The sequence below is a fragment of the Lepidochelys olivacea genome (genome assembly GCF_965140295.1).
Source record: "Lepidochelys olivacea isolate rLepOli2 genome assembly, chromosome: 6".
Taxonomy (NCBI): domain Eukaryota; kingdom Metazoa; phylum Chordata; order Testudines; family Cheloniidae; genus Lepidochelys; species Lepidochelys olivacea.
This window is the reverse complement of record NC_140416.1, coordinates 83,570,354-83,590,633: the sequence shown is the minus strand read 5'-3', so window position 1 is coordinate 83,590,633 and position 20,280 is coordinate 83,570,354.

Below are 20,280 nucleotides of genomic sequence, written 5' to 3'. Positions count from 1 at the left end.
CATGGTTTAAACATGCTATAGTGAGTCAGATACAATCAATATGAGATTTGCCAGATGATAATAAGTAATTCTCTAAAGAGAGAAAGTGAGAGCACTAAGAATCTATTTAATTAGAAATAAAAGTTTTCAAGTGAAAGGATATGGAACAAGATTTTGTTGTTGTTGGTATAGGTCTTTTAGTCATACACAGCTGATTCACTTTATTCAGCTAGACTTTGGACTTATTTTAAAAATCCACTCCTGTGATGCTTTTCAGATATTATTCTGGGTATTAATCAAAATACCAATTTAGCGATGATTTTCTCCAGGTATTTTGACTCCAATGAATTCCTGTTGTATTGGTAATGTCCATGATCTCTGGATCTGGATGTCTTTTTAAAAGAAAATGTTCTTTTTAAACCCCTTCCGTATTTCTCTATCCTATGAAACATTTTTTTTTTTACTTTTGTTTTCAATGTATTTAAGAACGATGAAAACAATAATTTCTTTGTCCAATGAATACAAACTAAAATATCAAAGCATGTTTAGGAATAAAATGAGTAGATAATTGATAGGTTTTGTTAAATATTTCACACGAACATTTTTATACCTTTTATATGTACTTGTCCTTAACCTTTAAAAGCAACTGCTGTAAATACAAGATCTGTACTTTCTCTAATAGATTTTACTAGGAGCTGGTGACAGAGAACTGATTTCTTTTCTATTAGGGTTTAGCACATCTTTGTTGAAGGCCTGTAGAATGACCAAGGATTAGATTTGCATCTCTTAGACTCCCTGTGTGGTCTTTGTAAGAAGCTTGTAACTGTTAAAAATGACTTGTTAGGAAGCGTGTGGGCTCTCATCTCTTTGCTTTTGACAGAATGATTGTGAAATTCAGATTGGTCCTATAGGCTTTAGCCTGCAGATTCCACCTGAACCTTAAGCAATTAGAGCCTAATCTCAATGCAATCATATTTGAGTTAGGATTTGTTGCACTTTGTTTACTTCAATTAAAAAGCTACAGAATATTTTTGAGCATTTTAAAAGTGATAGGCATTACAGAATTTTTTAAACCTTGAATTTGATAATCATTGCCCCTTTATTCGACTCTTTACACTCAAACCACTTGTCGACTTGTGTGTGCAGAATTTAATAGGAAAACACAGGGTAAAAAAACAAGGGGAAGTAACAGTACGACCCATCGGGGGAATGTACTTTGTATTTTCACCATTTCTAAACCAAGCATTCAAACTTCAGTTCAATTCTGCATCTTATATTACTATAACCAAAAGTATCTGATACAAACCTAAGAAGGAAAATCTCAGGGCAAATATACATGTTCGATACTTCTATTCTTAGGGAGGCAAAACAGCATAAGGATTGGGTCCATGATTTGTTTTTGTTAAAATTATTATTTGCTGAAGTTTATGATTGGTTTGTAAGAGACACGCAGAAAATTCTGTTATGCTAACACATTTGTTCCCCTGGTTGTTTACAGCTATTGCCTGAGAAATGATGGGACAGTTTACCTTCCTAAAGTTAGATATGAGTTTAAATACCATAGTTCTTGTGACTTATTGTAACAAACAAACCCACAAACCGTGGCACTGGTTTGTGATTGTCCAATTCTTTTTTATTTAGGGCTTGAAAAAGCGTGTGGGTGGGTCGGAAGGGGAGGGCTGCTGCAAAATGACACTTGTGAGTATTTTTTTACCCTGGTGACAATTTCTTTGTGTTTGGGTTCTGGTTTTGCACCACTAGCCTGTCAATGGTGCTTTTTAATAATAATCATGATTATAATTACAGGTTTTAAATAGCCTCTGCTCCTAACATTAACATAGCCCTTAAACTGAAGCAGTTCCTATTCTCTTTATCAAGTCTAGATTATTTCAGAAACCCTTTACCAGTTACTACTCTGAATACAAAAGGGATCCCCCAAAGATTTGTTACTCCTCTTAAATACTGCAATCCTTCCCTTGACTCACTGGGATTGTTTTCTGTTAGGGTCATTTGCCCCATAGCAAAGGGGCTTTGGGCCCAATCCTGCTCCCACTTAAGCCGGTGGTAAAACTCCCATTGATTTGAAGCGTCCTTTGACGTTAATGCAAGTTTCCTGCATCACAATTGGCCTAACACCCATTATCAGCACAGCCGGCCCCCAACCCTCTCCCTCATTTTAATAGACTTCCCTCACTCTCTTCCCACCTCTCTGGGCAAGGTGTCCCTTGATGGTGGCAGGAACCTGTCACACCTGGAGCTTCCCAGAATAACTGGCAGGCAGCAATTTCAGTGCTCCAGTTCTGCACACCATCGCTTCAGTTCCCCAGTGTAGTCTACAATAAATGACAATAACGTGTGCAGCACTGAGACCCATTAAACTGTTCTTAGCAGAACATTTCAGCCTGGGCTCCAGTGCTGGGGACAAGATGATAGGACTTAAAAGCTGCTAACTATTAGATTTGCAATCACTCTCCTGACCCAGGAGTGTGGGACCGAGCCCTATGGTGGGAAATCAAAGGACCCCACATCTTGCTCATCAACTTTGCTGCCTAGGCCTCCCACTGTTGGTCTGATAAAGTCCTTTCCGGTGTGTGCTGAGAATTCCAGCTCTGCCGCTTTGAAGCCGGTGAGCGTGATATTCCCTTGGCGATTGTTCATTCTTCGCCGAAATCATAACCTGGAGCCAGGCTTGCCGGATTATTTGTAATAGATTTATTCTTTCATTTATTTCCTGCACCTGGAATGACCCTCAGTTTGTATTTTTCCTCTTTGGTTTATAAACACAGACACAATTTCCCTTTAATGAGGGAAGCTCACCCTGACTCACCCTGATATCTCTGCAGGATAAACTCCTCTGCAGCCTTCTCAGATAATAATGTGTGTGTAGATCATTTACTCCACAATGTCTATCAGACAGGAAAATAAAATAGTACGACCCAAGCATATTCTTTGCTGAAAATGGGGTGCCCCAAATCTACTCATTTTGATGCCAAGAAAACTGTTCTTATTTAAATAGTAGAAAATGCAGGGAAATGTCATCTCTTTCTGCGATCTCGAAAGAACAGACAGTTTTTCTTGCCTGTAAATGATATTTCTCAGCTGAAAGCAGCTCAGTCCACAGCTTAATGAGTTTCATGCCAGGCTTCAATAGGCATGAGTGAGCAATGGAATGGAGGGATCTCTTGGGGTGCGAATGCAAGCATCTTCTAGTGCCTGTAGCCCCCTTCCCTTCCCAGCCTCACCAGCAGCTGCCATAGTACTTTAGATGGAATATTCACAGATTGCAAAATAAAGGAACAACTGAAGAGAAGGCAAAGATAGCAAAGCAAAAGTTCTACAGTGACAAAGGGAAATGGAAACTTATGGCACTGCAAGTTAATAACAGGAAGATTAAATCCAGCGGCAGGACAAGTGTTAACCAAAAGACTACAGCCTGCTAGATAATGTTAATGACACAATATTTTCCAACAAATTTTGCATTATTTTTTAAATAACATATTAGATTTCTCCCCTATTATTTGCCCAGCTTTACAAGAGACATAATACAAAGAAGGATACTTTGCATAGTTGGGACGGTTGCAACAAGAAGGGTATCAAGCACAAATCAATAGCACAATAGCCTGTGTGTGTGGCGGGCAGGTCGGGTGGGGGGGAGTTTAAAGTGGTCAAAGCTTATGTCATTACAGGTAAAAAAAAAAAAAAAAAAAAAGTCTGTTCTCCAGGGACCCTGTTCAACTTCCATTAGAGTTAAAGGGCAGTGGATCAGGCCCCATGCAAGTTCAGTCCACAATTTACTTTGATCTTTATAGTAGTCTCTCATCCACAGAGAGGGATTATTTTTTTCAAATATAATAATGCTGAACAATAGCCCTACTGTGAAATGTGTGGGTTACCTCATCATTATATAAGGAGGGTAATAAGTCAAGTTAATTTGGACAACCAGTGAGCAGAAGGAGGACACTTTTATCTGTGGATAGTCAAGCACAATCTGCACACCAGGGCTTCAGGCACAAGGCGTGATACATCCAGGAGAGCTGGCTGTATTTCAAGGAATCCCTGTTGAGGTTACAGGGACAAACCATCCCGATGAGTCGAAAGAATAGTAAATATGGCAGGCGACCAGCTTGGCTTAATGGTGAAATCCTAGCGGATCTTAAACATAAAAAAGAAGCTTACAAGAAGTGGAAGGTTGGACATATGACCAGGGAAGAGTATAAAAATATTGCTCGGGCATGTAGGAATGATATCAGGAGGGCCAAATCGCACCTGGAGCTGCAGCTAGCAAGAGATGTCAAGAGTAACAAGAAGGGTTTCTTCAGGTATGTTGGCAACAAGAAGAAAGCCAAGGAAAGTGTGGGCCCCTTACTGAATGAGGGAGGCAACCTAGTGACAGAGGATGTGGAAAAAGCTAATGTACTCAATGCTTTTTTTGCCTCTGTCTTCACTAACAAGGTCAGCTCCCAGACTGCTGCGCTGGGCATCACAAAATGGGGAAGAGATGGCCAGCCCTCTGTGGAGATAGAGGTGGTTAGGGACTATTTAGAAAAGCTGGACGTGCACAAGTCCATGGGGCCGGACGAGTTGCATCCGAGAGTGCTGAAGGAATTGGCGGCTGTGATTGCAGAGCCATTGGCCATTATCTTTGAAAACTCGTGGCGAACCGGGGAAGTCCTGGATGACTGGAAAAAGGCTAATGTGGTGCCAATCTTTAAAAAAGGGAAGAAGGAGGATTCTGGGAACTACAGGCCAGTCAGCCTCACCTCAGTCCCTGGAAAAATCATGGAGCAGGTCCTCAAAGAATCAATCCTGAAGCACTTGCATGAGAGGAAAGTGATCAGGAACAGCCAGCATGGATTCACCAAGGGAAGGTCATGCCTGACTAATCTAATCGCCTTCTATGATGAGATTACTGGTTCTGTGGATGAAGGGAAAGCAGTGGATGTATTGTTTCTTGACTTTAGCAAAGCTTTGGACATGGTCTCCCACAGTATTCTTGTCAGCAAGTTAAGGAAGTATGGGCTGGATGAATGCACTATAAGGTGGGTAGAAAGCTGGCTAGATTGTCGGGCTCAACGGGTAGTGATCAATGGCTCCATGTCTAGTTGGCAGCCGGTATCAAGTGGAGTGCCCCAAGGGTCGGTCCTGGGGCCGGTTTTGTTCAATATCTTCATAAATGATCTGGAGGATGGTGTGGATTGCACTCTCAGCAAATTTGCAGATGATACTAAACTGGGAGGAGTGGTAGATACGCTGGAGGGGAGGGATAGGATACAGAGGGACCTAGACAAATTAGAGGATTGGGCCAAAAGAAATCTGATGAGGTTCAACAAGGACAAGTACAGAGTCCTGCACTTAGGACGGAAGAACCCAATGCACAGCTACAGACTAAGGACCGAATGGCTAGGCAGCAGTTCTGCGGAAAAGGACCTAGGGGTTACAGTGGACGAGAAGCTGGATATGAGTCAGCAGTGTGCCCTTGTTGCCAAGAAGGCCAATGGCATTTTGGGATGTATAAGTAGGGGCATAGCGAGCAGATCGAGGGACGTGATCGTTCCCCTCTATTCGACATTGGTGAGGCCTCATCTGGAGTACTGTGTCCAGTTTTGGGCCCCACACTACAGGAAGGATGTGGATAGATTGGAGAGAGTCCAGCGAAGGGCAACAAAAATGATTAGGAGTCTGGAACACATGACTTATGAGGAGAGGCTGAGGGAGCTGGGACTGTTTAGCCTGCAGAAGAGAAGAATGAGGGGGGATTTGATAGCTGCTTTCAACTACCTGAAAGGGGGTTCCAAAGAGGATGGCTCTAGACTGTTCTCAATGGTAGCAGATGACAGAATGAGGAGTAATGGTCTCAAGTTGCAGTGGGAGAGGTTTAGATTGGATATTAGGAAAAACTTTTTCACTAAGAGGGTGGTGAAACACTGGAATGCGTTACCTAGGGAGGTGGTAGAATCTCCTTCCTTAGAGGTTTTTAAGGTCAGGCTTGACAAAGCCCTGGCTGGGATGATTTAACTGGGAATTGGTCCTGCTTCAAGCAGGGGGTTGGACTAGATGACCTTCTGGGGTCCCTTCCAACCCCGATATTCTATGATTCTATGATTCCTTTCTGACCAGAATTTTTGTTGTTACCACCTTTGGAATGGAGAGGGAGGTAACGTGGTACAAAACCCCAAAGACTATGTGATGAAAAATATGTCCATCGAAGAAGGGTGAGGATGGGATTTTAAAAAAATGCTCAGATTTGGCCTAACTCTATTTCCATTGGAGTCAATGATGAAACTCACGTTGGCTCCAACAGGAGCAGAGCTAGGCCACCTCAAGTGTATTTGAAAATCCCTCCCTGAATGTCTGAGTACTAGGTGTAGAATTTCAGGATTAATCAGGGATGTGAACAGCTCTATTCCTGGCAGACACTGCTGTGTCACTCAGAGAAGTTTTACCCCACACTCTAGACAGTACTTCATGCTGCTTAATATGATTTACCTTTCCTTTGAGGCAAGAGGCCCTAGGATTATAAAACAGCTTTCAGCCTAGTAATATAGAAGCAGATCTGCCAAGTCTACTGCTTTTCCCAGTAGACTACTGCTTTTTTGTCTAATGTGAAATGTCACCAATCTATTGCTTTTACTAGTGCTGGGTTTATAGACTCAGTGCAGGGCATTTCACATGAAATAGAGAATGATTTGTTTGTATTAAGCAACAGCCCTGGAACTAAAGTGTTTCAAAGTTATCTTCTGCTTCTCTGATTTCTATAATAATTTATCGAAGCTAAATCCAGATGCCCAAAACTTTCTCACAAGACATACATGTCAGAGGCATCACACACTTTTGCTGTACAAATTATGGAAATACATTTTTTAAATCTTTGACTTCCTAATGTACAGCCTTAAGATGTCATTACCAGTTGTTCTAAGCCCACCAATAGAGAGCTTTAGAAATTGTTTTATATTTCTACATTTACTTTTGATGTTAATCTAGTTTAAGTGAGCACTAAGTTAGGGTTAATGTTAACATGACCCAATTCTCCCACCCTCTTAGGATATGTCAGTATGAAAAAAGCATGAGGATGAGACTGGAAAATTTCATGGAAATGCATGCAGATCTCTCTCCATGCCTGGATTTTGTTATCATAAAACTTTAGAAGTGGGAAGGTACATGCTTCTAATGGGTTTTGCCTGAATTTATGAACATATATGCAATCACAGTCTATCCTTTTTTGCTACAGAATGTTGGCAGGCGTGCAGAAGCCTGGATTCAGACATGAGGCAAGGGCTCCTTGTTCTCCCTTGTTAGTTCAGGTAGGTTACACGTGTTGTCTGCCTGGACTAGGACTGACTTCCCTGAGAGAACTCCCCTGGGTGTAAACAGGGCTCTTTATCTGGCTTTTAGTTTTAGAAGGATGGGTTGGAGCTTTGACTCTGGCTAGGATAATTTCTCCTAAACTCTGTGGCATGCTGTACGAATGCCACAACCAGAGAGATTTGTATCTGTGGTCAACATCACCCACTGAAGACTAGATAGAGAAGCTCCATTTAGTCTGTTTGAGTACCACAGTTAACATAACAAGCAGAGCAATGTCCAGTGGATTCTATTTTATCATGAACATATGCCAGGTTCAGAAGAGCACTGCCTTGAGACAGGACACCAGGACACCAGAAAGACAAGCAGCTTCAAACACACCGGAAAATAGTGCTGAAGACTTTGGATCTCCTCTACAGCTTTTTTTCCACTTTGGCTGCCCTTTCTTCAGACAGGAAAGTGCTGCCCAGCTCATTCTGGAAGATAAATCCCAGGTGGATTAGTTTCTGTGTCAGTACAAGAGAACTTTTGGCGGAATTCACACTAGTCCTAGGGATGGGAGTACTGTAATACTAAGATGCTATCAGGGTATTCAGAACATTTTTTCTCCAGATTAGCTAGTTGTTAAAACTGCAAAAAACTGCTAGCTCTTGCTTCGAAAGATGGGCCACAGTAAAAGACGCAGATGACAGATCAGAGGGAACAGCAGGGTATTACAAATGAAGGTTTCTGAGACAAAAATGCAGGTACTATAGGTGCTGCAGAAGAAGCATGGGAGTGATGGAAATGTGCATCTTGGCAAGTTTATAAGAATATTTATCCCCAGGGCCACGGCTAGTCTTAATTATTAGGTCATACAGAAAATGCAAGGTCAGATCAGACCAGTGGCCCATATAGTCCAGTATCCTTCTCTCTGACAATGGTTACTACCTGTTGCTTCAAGGGAAGGTGCAAGAAACCCCACAGTTGACAATTATGGAATAATTTGCCTAGAGGGGAAATCTTTATCCATATGTATGTCGAGTACTTTTTTGAATCCCACTGAGTTCCTGGCCTCAGTGATATCTTGTGGTAATCAGTTCTTCAGCTTCAAGGTGCATATCACCTCTCAGCCCACTTTCAGTAATTGGCAGCATACAGTAAGGGTATGTCTACTCTGCAATTAAACATCTGCTCTGGTCTGTGTTAGCTGACTTGGGCTCACAGGGCTCAGGCTACAGGGCTGTTTAGTTGCAGTGTACATGTTTGGGCTTGGGCCGGAGCCCAGGCATTGGGATCTTCCGCTCTCCATGCAATTATACAAAAATAAGATTGTATGTGAGAATCTTAAATGAAAAGTCATTGCCTCAAGCCTCATTATCAGCATTATGGAAAACCTGAGTTAGCTTTTTGGGATTTCAATAAATTATTCATACACTCAAGGACAAAATATACCCCTGACAATCTCATTGACTTGACTGTAAATCAGGTAGAATTTGGCCCTCAAACTGTAATGGTTCTTTAAAGTTATGAAAAGAAGGGACGAGTGGAGTCCACTCTGCTTAGAAAATCTTCTGTGATAAAACCATGACTACGCTATGTTTCCTTTGTGCTGCTCCAGTGGCACAAAAACGACTTATAGGGGCTCTAAACACAGGAAATTCCTGAATGGAAAGCTGGCATAGTCAGAGCACATTCCATTCTAGCAATCCTCCCTGTGGTAATGGTGCTGGTGGCTGTTACAAGCAAGTGCAGTTTACAGCTGCCCTGGGCGTGCTCTAAATTGTCCCTTGACTGAACTGGCCCTAGCAGCCCCAAGGATTAGGGGATAAAAGGTGCTGGAAAACCACCTTTGTGCCATCCTCTCAAGTACAATGAGCAATGCTGTGGTGCACCTGATAGTCCAGCAGTCCATATCCAATCCCTTCACAACTATAATCAGTATCTTCTTCTAACCCTACAGTATGCATTTTCAATCATTCAGATTTTCGTCAGGATTATACAAATATTCTAGGTAGTGTATGCATATCTTGGAGGAATATAAAAATGCAAAGAATGCACCCAAATCCAGAGACGAGCAACACAAATGATTAAAGGTCTAGAAAACATGACCTATGAGGGAAGATTGAAAAAATTGGGTTTGTTTAGTCTGGAAAAGAGAAGACTGAGGGGGGACATGATAACAGTTTTCAAGTACATAAAAGGTTATTACAAGGAGGAGGGAGAAAAATTGTTCTTCTTAACCTCTGAGGATAGGGCAAGAAGCAATGGGCTTAAATTGCAGCAAGGGAGATTTAGGTTGGACATTAGAAAAAACTTCCTAACTGTCAGGGTGGTTAAGCACTGGAATAAATTGCTTAGGGAGGTTGTGGAATCTCCATCATTGGAGATATTTTAGAGCAGGTTAGACAAACACCTGTCAGGAATGGTTTAGATAATATAGTCCTGTCATGAGTGCAGGGGACTGGACTAGATGACCTCTCGAGGTCCCTTCCAGTCCTATGAGCCTATGAATTTTCCCATAGTATGAGGAACTTCTTCCTGTGTACTTCACCTGCTATCTGGGAACAAAACCAACCTATGTTTTCCACAATCAAAACTCTTTTTGCTACCTGCTACCTTTAAAACACAGTGTATTCTACTCTATTCACTCAAAGTACAACCAGCACTGCAGCTATTGTAATGCTGTCTGTTTTGTTGTCTCTTGTACAATCCACCTCTGTCCTAGTCAAGCAGCAAAACAAATTAAATTTACTAAAGGAATATGAAAGGCTTTTAAAATACGTTTTGTCATTTAAACATGTTTTTACGGTACAATTGAAAATAATGTTTATAACAAATCATACTGGGGTTCCACTTTCAGCATCCATTGACAAAGACAATAAGTTAATATTTCAATATTTTTTGATTCCCAAGGCTTTCCCATTTTCAGTATAGAAAAATGTCTAGATTGTTTAGACTGAAAGCCAATAGACATGTCTAATCCTGGAATGCAGTTACACTGAAAAGGATTACAGGTCATGGTAGATAACCAATTGAATATGATCTCCCAATGCAAAGCTGTAGCTAAGAGGATGCATGTGATCCTTGGATGTATAAACAGGAGTAGGGAGGTGGTATTACCTCTATATACAGCTTTAATGAGATTGTTACTGGAATATTGTGTTCAGTTCTGGTGTCCACACTTCATACAGGATGTTGAAAAAATGGAAGAAGCTCAGAAAAGAGCTACAAGAATGATTTCAGTTCTGGAAAACATGTCTTATAGTGAAAGACACATGAAGTTCAATCAATTTAGTTTATGCAAGAGAAGGGTAAGAGGAGATTTGATCACAGTCTACAAGTAACCACCCAGGGAAGTCGTTTTTGATAGCATATAGCTTTTCTATCTAGCAGAAAAAAGGCATAACAATATCCAGTGGTTAAAAGATGAAGTTAGACAAATTCGGACTACAAATAAAGTGCACATTTTTAACTGGGAGAGTAATTAACCACTGGAGTAACTTGCTTGGGGCTGTGCTGGAATTTCCACCACTTGAAATCTTGATCTAATGATTGGCTGTCTCTTTACATATGCTATAGCTCAAATCGAAGTTATGCGCTTGATGCAGAAATGACTGGGTGAAATTCTATGACCTGCAGGTGAAGGAGTACATACTAAATGTGTAAAATGGTCCCTTCTGGCCTTAAAATCTATGAACCTATGAATCATCCTTGCCTTTTGCCTCTGACCACCAGTCCACATATACGGCATAGCTGCTGATTTTTAAAAAGACTTTACTCGGTATCAAAACAAATTTAGCACAGAATTATATTTTAACAATTACACAACTAAAACAAAAAAGTAGGGAGTACATCCTAGGACATATTCACAAACAAGATAAAAGTCTGCAAAGCCCCCATTGAAAGAAAAACAAAAACAACCCTCCACCCCAAAGGAGCCAATACTCAAGCTCAATGAATACAGGGACATCAATGGCCCAAATTTAGTACCACCTGCCTACCAGCCTGACTTCTGTTCAAGTGGAAAACCCCAGAGCATTGTAAGTAAAAGTCCAACACCACCAATATCTCACAGTCACTCGTCATCTACCCGGGAAGCATCCCACAACCCTTCCAGTCCCAGGAACTACGTAGTGACTACCACTGGACAGATCCACAGTAGAAACTCAAGAGTTACGAACACCTCAGGAATGGAGGCTGTTTGTAACTCTGAACAAAATGTTATGGTTGTTCTTTCAAAACTGAACATTAACTTAATACAGCTTTGAAACAGAAGAAAAATGCTGCTTTTAACCATCTTAATTTAAATGAAACAAGCACAGAAACAAGAAAAGGAGTACTTGTTGCACAGAAAAAGTTTCCTTACCTTGTCAAATATTTTTTTTTAAACTTTCCCTTTTTTTAATAGTTTACATTTAACACCGTACTGTACTGTATTTGCTTTTTCTGGTTGGAACGGAGGGTCCTCTGGTGCTGCCTTATTGGGTACTTCTGGTTCCAAATGAGGTATGTGGTTGACTGGTCAGTTTGTAACTCTGTCAGCAACTGACATTAACTGACATTTGAAAGTACTAAAATGCCACCAATAGTCACAAAAAGGTCCATACAACAATATCCACAATACCTCTTGTAATGTGCTGTCTCAGAGTTAAATCAAAATACTCCTCTCATCTTGTTATCTGTCAGACTAGCTCTGTTGGAGGATGTAGCTATAACAGGGAAATACATAGGCAGATCCTCTGCCCCAGCTCCTGTACAAGCTAGAGTTAGCCTGGAAGCTACTCTAACTTGCACCAGTTGGACAGAGTCCACCAGGGACTATACACCAACTGGGAATTTCTAGAGTGCATTGCTTTCTGGCCTTTTCCCTACCTACCTCTTGCTACCCACAACAAGCATCTTGCTGCTACCAACCTAACCTTGTGTGTGGGGCTGCAGAGAGGGAGGCACAAGAACCAGCTCTGCTGACTTGATGTGCCACACACGTGGTGCAAAGAGAGTGGACTGGAGCAGAGAATCAGTTCATACTTTACATGACTGGTGAGGAGAAATTCTTAAAATCAGGCATAGTAAGCTGGAAAAGCAGAACCCCCAAATGATTAGAAAGAAACATAGCTTTAGGCTAGCTATGAGCTATTTCCCAGAATCAAATTGCCCCTCCTTATCAATAGACCTTAGTCTGGAATAAAGGGTCCTGGAGATGATTTTTGAAGTAGGCACAGGGAATGGGTTTTGTTTCCCCTTGTCAAGTAATAATACTGCAGATTAATGAGCTTTCATTTCGGGGGTGGAGGGTGTGACATTGCACGCCATATGTTTTTTGGAAATATGCTTATGAGTGTGAATATGATGTAACTGGAATATGTTTTATGCAAAAGGCTTCTTGTAAAGTATCATAACAAAGGTTATAACCTGCTGAATATATTCCTCCTATTTGTATGCATGTATCATTCTTGTATCTGAAGCTAGAAATATGAAGTATAACTCTGAGGTCCTATTGCAATTATGCAAAGTGTGGCCCATTAATAGTGGTTTAGAATCTTGATGGCTCCTATTGACTAGGACAATTGGTTGTAAATGGTTTATTTACCTGCAAGCCTTCCTGTGTACTTGAGAGCCAACCCAGGAAGAATGGAGACTAGGGGTCTTACAGTGACATTTGACCATATCACATGATACTGGAATCCATCTCAATCCTTGTACTTTTCCATTGATGAGATGGGGGTGGGGACAAGCACAGACAAAAGATTCCCGCCTTGTGCCAAAGCTATAAAACGAGGTGGAGCAGGACAAAAGCGGCTGCCAGTCATGAGAAAACTCCAGCTTACCACCTGAAATGTTTGCTGGAACTAACAAAGACTGTACCAGGGGAAAGGAGTGGGCCCAGACTAGGAAGGAGTCTAGTCTGTGAAAGAAGCTTACTGGACCATCTTTGAGGGTGAGATATTACCTGTAATCAGTTTCTTAATGTATTAGGCTTAGACTTGTGAGTTTATTATTATTATTATTATTTTTTGCTTTATTTTGCATGGTGACTTACTTTGTTTTGTCTGTTATTACTTGAAACCACTTAAATACTACTTTTTATACTTAATAAAATCACTTTTGTTTATTAATAAACCCAGAGTAAGTGATTAATACCTGGGGAAGCAAACAGCTGTGCATATCTATCAGTGTTATACAGGGTGGACAATTTATGAATTTACCCTATATAAGCTTTATACAGAGTAAAATGGATTTATTTGGGGTTCAGGCTCCCAGAAAGGCTGAAAACTGGGTGCTGGGAAAGTCCCTGTTAATTGAGAAGCCTCTGGGCTGAGTGAATCTCAGTTTCAGTGAACCGCAGAGAGGCATGGCCTAACCTCTGGGTCTGTGCTGGAGCTGACTGGAGTGTCTAATTCAGCAAGACAGGAGTGGAGGGGTGCCTGTTCTGGCAGGAGGGTTGTTGTCAGTGGTATCCCAGCTCATCGAGTGGCAGTACTGAGGGGAGTCTCCGTGACCGAACCCGTCACAAGAGGTACTTCAAACAGAAAAGGTATGCTCTGCTTTGGAGTACTTCAAGACAGAGGAGTTCTAGACTTGTGTTAGTTTGAAGATACTTTGGTTAATTTGGAGAACAGAAGGGTTTCAAACAAGTGACCTGCGAGCCAGATCTGGCTCACTTGATGTATTTATGTGACCCACAAGACATATACAGATTGTACAAAATCTTATATTTATATTTTACAGAATTAGGCTGTTTCTAGTTCTCATAGATGTGAAGCAAACTATCTAAAAGTGAAATGAGTATAAATCTATGCAGAAAGCCTGAATCAATGATTACAGAAAACGTGAACTTCATTGCAGTATTAACGCTAAAGCCTGATGTCACCAGTATATCAACATTATACTTTGCTGCTGATAATTTTAACAGAGTAGGGGAAGGAATTGATCAGGGCAGTGGTAGGGGGAATTGGGAGTTACTACAGAAAAGAAAAAGAGGGAAAAACTGAGGAAACAACAGTATAGGAAAGAGGGAGAGAAACAGAGAAAGGAGCATGGGGAAGGAAGAGAAATGAAAGGGCAGAAATAAAGGTATTCATAAAGGTAAGAACATTTTCTTATTGAATGATGAACTAAAGGTTTAATTACTACCTAACAGTCCTATTCTACCCTGATCCTCATGTGAGCCTCCCTTTGAGTTCAGCAGAAATTCTGCTATGGACACAGAGGAATATGTATCCTAAAATGACCCACTGGCCCACTGATCCTAATTAAAAATGGAATTCTGCCATCTCCAGGGAATGAGTTTGATACCCCACTGTCACATTTACAGCCGTAGGATGTTCTGCACTGTGATGTGTGAAGGGATGTAAATTAAGTAAAAATTATCCATATTACAGTAGCACCTAGAGGCACTGACCATACACAGTGAGAAACAGCCCCCACCCAACATAACAAATGGTGGGAGAAAAGTATTACTATTTCCATTTTACAGGTGGGGAACTGAATCACAGAGTAATTAAGTGACTTCTTAAGGTCTCACAAGAAATCTACAGCAGAACTGGGGAATGAACCCAGATCTCCTGAGTCCCATCAATGCTTTAACCACAAGATTATCCCTCTTCTCTTGGATCTAAAAAGCCCTGAAAGCAGCAGAAGCAGGGAAACAGAAGGAAAGAAGGAGCACACTGCTACTGACGCTGAGCCTGAAAAGGTCCCTCAGCTCTAATTCCACTTTATGGAGGCATGATTTCATGGGGATGCAGGGTATGCATGATTGGCTGAGAGGCATGATGGTGGAGGAAGGCAGGGCCAGCTCCAGGCACCAGCATTCCAACCAGGTGCTTGGGGCGGCAGTCAGAAAGGGGCGGCAGAGTTTCCACCGTGGCGGCAATTCTGCGGCAGCTTCTCTCTCTCCTGCCATCTGCGGCGGCAATTGGTCGGCAGTTTTTTCACTGCTTGGGGCGACAAAAACAGTAGAGCCAGCCCTGGAGGAAGGAGATTGGTCAAGGAGACCCAAGTTCTGTCCAGGCTAGCGTATGTAGTACTTTGACTTTCTCCTGACTCCTTCCACAATTCATAAGTGCACAGCCTCCATTTTGGAGTTTGCAGCTTTTTCATGACTTCTTGGTGAAGACTATTTTTGTGTTGTACATGGAATGGCTGCATGCCATATGGACAGTTTTACCTTGTATGTGGAATCTGGAGACAAGTTTTGTAGTAGGCATCCATTATTTGTGAGCAAGCCAGAGGAACATATATAACCACCAATGTATAGAACTCACTGGCAGTGACAGTGTTGTGTGCAGATTAATGACAGTATAAGCCCTCTAAAGCTACAGATTTAAGGTGTGAGGCAACTCTCATTGATGTCATCCCTTAATGTCACAGGAGCTGAACTGTTACTGTATTTTAAAGTCTTTAGAAGTCCCACTGTTGTTATGGTTTCAATGTCTTGCCCCATCTCTGCTTCTTACAGTTTTCATGTGTGGCAATGTAGGAAGAGGGTAGAAAAATTAAGTTACAGTTCTGAGACAGATAAAATCTTGGAAAGTAGCACCCTGAAATTGATGCTTAAATTTGCGGCTGGTCAGTAGGTGTATAAATATCAAAGAGCCTTTCTCTATGAATCTGTTTTAAAAAATGTGTTGCTTTTTATTCATATTATTTAATGTTGTTTTTCCTTAAGAATGTATAAATACATGTATCTTTGTCTATATGTATGTGTGTTCCTAAGGAAAAAAGAGCATTAAATAGGATTGAAAAAAAGCAGTACAAACAGTAAAGGGTTTAGAGTCTATGATTAATTTCTTACCTTTCTCATTTAAGGAGCTAAACTCAATATACAAATATCTTAAGACATCAGACGCCAAAAATTTGTTGTGCTTACCTATCTCTGGTGATTTAAAATTCAGCAACATTGGCAAAACTAAATTGTGAACTTTCATGCATTTCACAGGTCAGACATTAAAAACAATCTGATTTAGAAGTGAAAAAAACTGCCTGTCTCTAAAGCATTGAAACCACACTACAATATTCCAACTCCCAACACCCTGAATTTATCTATAGCTACTTATATATAGAATCAAGTGTTTTCAGAGATGTGTATGTATTTCTGACTCAAGATTAGCTTGATATGGGAGAAGAAAGAAACTGAACACCACAGAATCTATGTGGGAGGGTGTAATTGCAAGCTCTCACATTTTCTCTGATGCATAACTTTTAAAGAGGAATTTAGTTGTAGTTTGGAAATGCAATCATGAACTGTAGATCGTGCACAATACTTATGAAATGATACAACAGTATCATTAATGTAACTGATTTAACACTCACTGTTTAAGCATAAATTGTAATGTGTTCTATAAAAAAATCAAAGAAAAAATTCCGGAAAACGTGTAAAGAAAAAAAAGATTCAAAACACCAGAACTAAAACCAAAAAACCCACAGATATTGAATTAATCTGTTTTTAAGTAAAATCTATTGAAAAGCAAAATAAAAGGTATTGTGTAGTGTTCTCCTGCTTAAAAATGAGAACAACACTGGAGCACTGAAGTTAATTAGCTCCAGTCAGCACTGGATGCTTTGCAACATTTCTCACATCAATGCTCCATCTGAGCTTTAGAATAAACATTTCCCACACTCTTGATGCAGAAATTAACTAGAAAATATACAGTTTAGTCATTCAAAATATGGAGGTCTTTCAGTTAATCTTTCCATCAACTAGTTAAAGAGATTTGAAACCATGACTATAAAAACAGAGATTAAAACCACTGAACGTTGTACATCGTATTCCTGTTTGTTTAGCATTTTGTGCATTAATATCTAGTCTTTATCATCAAATCGCATTTATTGCTTTTACTAAAGATCTGTAGTCTTTATCGTAATTTTAATGTACTTTTTCTATTTATTATACAAGAGATAACTGTCTTTCTGTTCTGTGAAGTCATCTGTAAAATGCCCCATTTAATGCATTACAAATAATGAAGTGCAACATTATAATAATTCTTTTCATATTACTTGAATCCTGAGCTAAGTTAACACTTTGCTTAATGCCTTTAAAAAGCATCCGATTCCCTCCTCCTATTTCAGCTATTCAACCAATGTCCTGGTCCAGAGGAAATGGAAGAGTTTACTTGTTATAGGTTTAGGCAAGGGCAGTTACTTTTCAGTGGGAAGCATCATATTTCATGAACAATTTTTATTTCAATGGAGTTCATCATTAATCTGTAATGTACAAAGTGCTTATCTTAATTATTCATACTCTTTGCATCATATACTTCAAACAGGTATGCAACATTTATTATTTTGTACAGGTTCTTTAATAAAAAATGATACAGCAAATGCTTCATGTTGCAGTTCACTGGGGTAATGAACTGTCAAAAAAGCTTCTTTAAAGGGTTGATTACAATCAAATTATGTAGCAAAAACAAAGCTTGCCACCAGTTTACTATTAACAATCTTCTCAGACATATATTTGTTTTAAAAATGTATTAGTTTTAAAATTTTGGACTGTCCGTTTACTATTCATTGTGGGAAAATAATTTGAACATATTTCTAAATTTGTAAAATGTTGAGAACACAGATTTCCAGTTTCAGATTTATTTATTTTTAAATTGGAACATTACAGGATGTATCAGACAAAAATCTTGTGCTAAAAATGCTTAAAGGGAGTATCTTTTTTTTGTTGAACTTTAAAAAATCTGATATCATGTATAGTTCAGTCTAAGCTAAGTGATTCTTTATTACCTTCTTGCTGTATACTGCTCTGGAACATTACAGGATGTATCAGACAAAAATCTTGTGCTAAAATGCTTAAAGGGAGTATCTTTTTTTTTTCTTGAGCTTTAAAAACCTGATATGTATACTTCAGTCTAAGCTAAGTGATACTTTATTATTTTCTTGCTGTATACTGTTCTTCATTTCTGGGACAATAAAATAAATAATGTTAAGAAAATTTCTACCCTTCAGTTGTAAATGTATCTAACCATTATGAATGTAGCCAACTTTTATTGCAAAAAGTGAATGGAATTTGGGGATAGGATTAATTAGGGGAGAGAGTGTAAGGGCTTCTGCTTTAAGAGGCAAAGTACTTTGTTTCATTAGTCTGCTTGTTTGGGGGGAAAAACACAATAAAAATCAAAAGTAGAATAAAGTACATTTTTGAATGGCTGCCCTTTAGCCCCTCTAATGCTTCAATTTGTATTTAAACAAATAAGTAACTATGATAGTTAATAGGTTGAAACACTGTTTTTCTTTAATATCTTGCTCTGTTAATATGGAATGTATACCTTGATGAAAATTATTGAATGTTCCTATTAATGGAGATAGTAAAAACAGACTGTAATACAATTGTGCCCCTCATGTTCCTATTTAAATTAAACATTTATGAATTTATATTGGTTGCCTGTAATGATGCAAATACTCAAAATACAAACCGCAGTTTTTATCAACAGCATTTAGCTACAAATTATATTGTTGATACTATTTTTAATAAATAAATGTCAACGCTCTAATGCCAACTATGAATATTAAAATAGTCACAAACATTGTCTTTGTAGCCATTGCTTCTTAGAGCTCTAGATAGAAAAGAAAACTGTTTTGGGTAAAAAATATTTCTGATCTTCATATGGACAAATTAAAGTTATAGAGGTATACACTGAATTTCTTAAAATGAGGTAACAGATAAAAATCTGGCCCAGTAGACTATATTGTATGGTCAGTTTTTAAGCAGAAGTGTGCTATTTTTTACTGGCCAATTTTCTTCTCAGCTATACCAATAAAGCTGACAGCAGAATTTGGTCAAATATGTATAATTTCAAAGGAAAAATGTTATGAAAAATATATACAAATTCACAAGCTGATGATAGGCATTCTATCACACTTCTATACAGAAAGTATTGCTCTTTAATTTAACCATTCTATGCTATTTGGCCAAATAGCACAATACTTACAAACGCAAAATTCTCACTGCTGACTGTCCCCAGCATTTTGCCTGAGTAAACACTCTCAACCTTTCCGAACTACTGTAACCCTTTCTGGAGTCTGATTTGTCTCACATATCCCAAATTTCACCTCACTTAAAAATAGCTTGCTTACAAAATCAGACATAAAAATACAAAAAAGTGTCCCAGCACAGTATTCCTGAAAAACTGCTTATTTTCTCATTTTTACCATACAATTATAAATCAATTGGAATATAAATATTGTACTTACATTTCAGCATATAATATATAGAACAGTATAAACAAGTCATTGTCTGTACAAAATTTTAGTTTGTATTGACTTCGCTGGTGCTTTTTACATAGCCTGATGTAAAACTAGGCAAATATCTAGATGAGTTGATGTACCCTCTGGAAGACCTCTGTATACCCCCAGGGGTACATGTTCCTCCGGCTGAGAATCACTGAACTAGAGGAATTGGCAATTATATTGAGCCTGATCTTCCTCTCACTTACATGAGTTTTATGTCAGTGTAATACCATTGACTTCAGATGAATTGTCCTGTATACCATGGTGTGAGTGAAGAATCAGATCTCCTGTGTTATTTATTTTATTTCTGTATTTTAAATGTCATAGTAAATATTACCGTTAATAAAGCTTATTAACATTTGTCAATGGGTTGGTGAAATCTCTTTCCCTTATGCTTCTATTTGCCTCCTTTGTGTGTTATTTAATTTAACAGAACTAGTAAAAACAACAGAAGCCACAAAACAGGAGCTGAAGTACAAGAAACAAAAGACTGAGTTGCAGGAAAGTTTATTTTTCCATTATTGGCTAAGCATGCAGGCATTAAAACACAAAAGGCAGCAGGGTGGGAGGAATAAGGCACACAGAATCATACAAATTAGAATGAAATAAATGAGAACTATGAAATCATTATATTAATGGGAAAGCTGAAGTAGAAAGAGAATTGTTTTTAAGTATTCTGCATGTGATTATCAAGAGAAAAATCTCCTCCTGAGCATCTATGAATAAAACATGCATTTGAACATTATGTAAACAAACAATAAATGAATGAGTTTAATTGTGACATAA